We start from the raw sequence: 4,401 nt of genomic DNA, 5'->3' as shown, positions 1-4,401 counted from the left end.
CCCCCCCCCCTGAATCAGTGTCTCCGACCAAGAGAGTTTAGAGCTCTAGTTTGTTATCGCCTTGGTATTCCTTTGTTGTTAAGGATGGTTTATGTTCAAGTTGTAATAGATATTTGAATATTTTTGGCGATCATGCTCTTCATTGTGCCAAAGATATTGTACTCAAGTTCCACCATGACCTTGTACGTGATGTAATTGCTAACATTTGTCAATGCAGGGGTGCCTGTGCGTAAAGAAGTTGCTAGGTCTAGGATTTTTATTTGATGATAATAGAGACTTGCGTCCTGCGGATATTCTTGTATATAATTGGGAGAATGACCAAGATGTTTGCATGGATGTCACAGGAGTTTCACCCTTTACTGGTGAAGGCACATGTGCTTTCATCCCTGACCAAACCACTTCGAATGTTGTACCGCTTAAACGCACTAAATAGTTGGACAAGTGCATTTATCACGGCTATGGTCGGTGGCGGAGCCAGACTTTGAGAATGAGGGGGACTAAAAAAAACTCTACACACACAAGGGGACTAAATATAAAAATCAGGGGGGCTAAATGTAAAATATATTAGAAAATCAAGAATAATTTTATGGTTTTGGTGATTTTATGGGGCTAGACCCAAAGTTAGTCAATCCTTGGCTCCGCCCCTGGCTATGGTTTGGGTGTTCTTTCTTTCTCTACCTTGGGTGAGCTTAGTGATAACACGTTGTGGTTTTTTAAGAGATTGAAGAATCTCTTTGTTAGTTTTGATGCTATTAGTGATGTGGGTAGTATTATTTTTGGGGTGAAAGAAACACGAGGGTTATTGATCCTAAAAAAGAAGTGAGGTAAACTTATTTTATTTGTTAAAGCATGAAATTTATTTAATTGCCGTAGGGCGTTTATAGGAGGATATGCAACACCCTAAGATTCAAATACAGAGAAAGCGAAAAGCCAAGAAACATCCAAAATAATAATATTAGGATCATCAAAGAATGATCAGACGTGTACTTTGAGAACATAACTCAACACAACAAAAAGACAGGAAATCCTGACTCGAGACTGGAAAACCTTTTCTTTAATTCTACATCTTCTGTCCGTCTTAAAAAATAACTACCAATATCAATCAAAAATGATATTATCCATGCCTTCAAACGAAGCAAGATTATCAACATGCACTGTTACTTGAAAAGTAAAATCTCCAAATCCTATCTCAACAGTTTTAAAGGAACATGAATGAAGATCGTAAGTATATAATCTATTAATGTGTCTCACTAACAGCTCTCCTTTCTTGTGGTGAACTACTCGTGTGTTATTCTTGCGCCCCCAGAAGACGTTGGGCCTCACTATCCCACTGCACATAGGAAGAATCACAGTGTGCCTCTTTTCCCAGCACTTAGTTTTGTGGTTTAATACTGATAACTCAATTTCAGTCCATGAAATAGGATCACACAGGCACAATTCTCCTTCAAATGCAATTAGATGCAACAACCCATTCTGAAAGTATGGCTTACCAATGCGTCCACTATGACTTATTGCTGTAAACCTCTCAGTTTCCATATCGAACGACACGATCAGATCTGAGTGAGAAGGCCAATCGTTATGCAAACAACTATATAGGATTTGATCAACCATCCAATATAGGGTCCTATTTATGATTACAGGAGATCTACCACGAGACGGGGGGTAGGAGCAGTTGCCAACATATTTACTTACTTTAGTTCTTATGTTAAGGATTTCAACCTCATATCGAAAAGCTTTTGCGGAAACCAAAAGCAACACGTATTCCTTTCTAACATAACAAAAATAAAATCCACACACATAGTTAACATGTCTATAGGATTCCCTCCAAGTCATTTTCTCATTTGTAACAGGATTCCATAAATAGTACACAGATTCCGCCCACCCGTACAAATTCAAATTCGTAAACAAAATAAATCCATCGTATGAACCCACAATTGATACAGGATTATCCTTGCTCTTATAACATGAGACAATATCGGTTGTTTTTCTCTCTATATTATGAGATTCTGCATCAATAAAATAAAGCTCGATAAAACTATCACTATCACAATCTGGAAAACGTTGCACAACCGTCACCAAATTATGCGGCCGACTCCCTTGCATTTGTGCAAAATATGAAGTTCTGGTTATGGCGTGTAAGGCTTTAGAATGACGCTGGCATTGGAATATGCACTTTGGTGGAAGCCTACTAAGTATGTCTTCGACTATAGAACATGGGAGATCAGGGAGATCGAGAAAGGACTTGCTAAGAAGTTTATCAACAACGGCAAGTGTATGAAAAGGGCTATCCTCTATTACGGCATCAGAGAGAGACTCAACAACTGAAGGGAAAGGGTTATCAGTAATAAGGAGATCGGAGGGAGGATTAACAACTTCAACAAGATTGTCGATAGAACTAACTACCACGGAATCTGAGAGAGGTTTGTTGGCAATAGCAAGACTACTATGAAGAGTGTCATCTACTATCAAGAGATTATGCAGAGAGTCATCAAGTGTATGAAGAGCTTCTATTATATCAAGAACAGGCAGATCAGAGCCATTAACTAGATTTTCATGGAGAGAAATAACTGTCTCAGAATTTGAGAAAGATTTATCGGCATCCATACCTTGATTGTTTCTGTAGAACAATCCAAGTAGGTCTCTCCAGAAGATTGGAACCCAGCTCATGCACGGAACTATAGCATTCATTTTACCTATAATTATAAAGTGATGAGATGCAATAATTACTTAAAAGACGAAAACAATCAGGTGATCAAATCGATGTAGATATGATGCACAACGAACATACGTGGAAAAAGTGCCATGCAAAAGAAGACGAGCAATTTATAATTACAGGCTACGGTGAGAGACGTACCAATGCAATTGAATTCACCAAGGGAACACATAAAAATATATTTAGGATGAAGTGAAATAAGAACCCTTGCAAATTGACGTACGGAGCCTCAGAGATTTGCAGAGGAAGGAGTAGGTTTTAGGCGATGCCACAACAGATACTTAATAATTATATATCAAAAAATAGGCTACTCCCACAAGGAATAGGTTTCCATATACAATGCTGTTGGAAAACCCCGAAACAAAATCATGAGACTGTGAACCACAATTTTGAACATTCAATCTCTTGGATCTATTCTAGCCATATGGGATTCATGGCTTCTCAGACCGGAGTCCGAAAGGTGTAACCTTAAGGTGAAGAGTTAGAGCATTTGGATTTGGATTCACGGCAGGTCTTCTCCTGGCAGTATTCACGGATGTCAGCGACAGAGATGATGACTGCTGTAGATTCTTCTGAGTGGGTGGTTTTGGTCGAAGACGATTTGTTAGTACAATATGAGGTTCAACTGTTGGTAGATCACGTCCTCCTCCTCAACCTAAATTTTGCCATCTTTATTAGCAAAATTTCTCTTTTATCCCTGCACGAACAATACCAAAGAAGCTAGCATGCCTGTAGCCAAAGGTCAAGGTGTATGCAGGGCACATGCCGGCAAAGAGATATTTGTAGACACCAAGTTATGTTACCTCATTGCCAGCGGGATGAAAGCCGCTTCCTCCTTAGTCTGTAACTGATCGAATTGGCGAACAACGCTAGGAATTCGTTTCTCCCACAACACTCCATTCCATCAGGGATTGTACATGCCCTTTGCCAGGTCCCGAAGAGGTGGCAGCATCAGAAAATTTCGTAAGCAAATTGCAGGTCTGTATATATCATACAAAGAGATGGTGCAGTAAACATTTTCATCAAGATATTCCTACTTTCTGAATCAAATTTTTATAGCTCACAAGAACGGCTCGCTGTAAGTAAGCCAAGGCCTAAATCTGTTACATATATATAACGTGTCCGTCTCTTCGGGTTTCATGAATCCTTGCATCAATCACTTAACAGACCATCTCATTATCTGTGTTAAGTGCACTCTTTTCAATTGGTATGTGCACACTAAGCTTTTTGAGGGCTATTATCTTAGCACTTTGATTTGTAACTGGAATGAAACAGCTAATTGTATTCTCTCCTTCATTCATCACTTTGATGAGTGAAGCTTTTTCAATACATTTTATACATTTTGCCCTTTTATGACCACCTTTTTGTAAAATGAAACCGCACATGAATGTGCAATTTGATAAAAAAATTTTGGATCCGTACGACTGATTCTCTCGCCCGATTTTTTCTTCTCCGGCAATTTGTAATCGTTACTCGTGTCTTTTTGTGCTCTAACGGATATTTCTTCCCTGAGTCTGCTGGATTCTATGCCGGATTCATCCTAATCTTCCTCTTTTTTCTCTCTTACTGCTCCTCTGTTCGTCATGGATACCTCTACACCTAATCACTCTTGTTTCTGTAACTGCATCAATCACTTTGGACAACATAGCAACACCATTTCAAGAATCCCAGATATCACAAATTACATA

The sequence above is a fragment of the Papaver somniferum genome, chromosome 8 (genome assembly GCF_003573695.1).
Source record: "Papaver somniferum cultivar HN1 chromosome 8, ASM357369v1, whole genome shotgun sequence".
Lineage (NCBI taxonomy): Eukaryota > Viridiplantae > Streptophyta > Magnoliopsida > Ranunculales > Papaveraceae > Papaver > Papaver somniferum.
The sequence above is the reverse complement of the archived record's forward strand: the minus strand, read 5'-3'. Positions refer to the sequence as shown.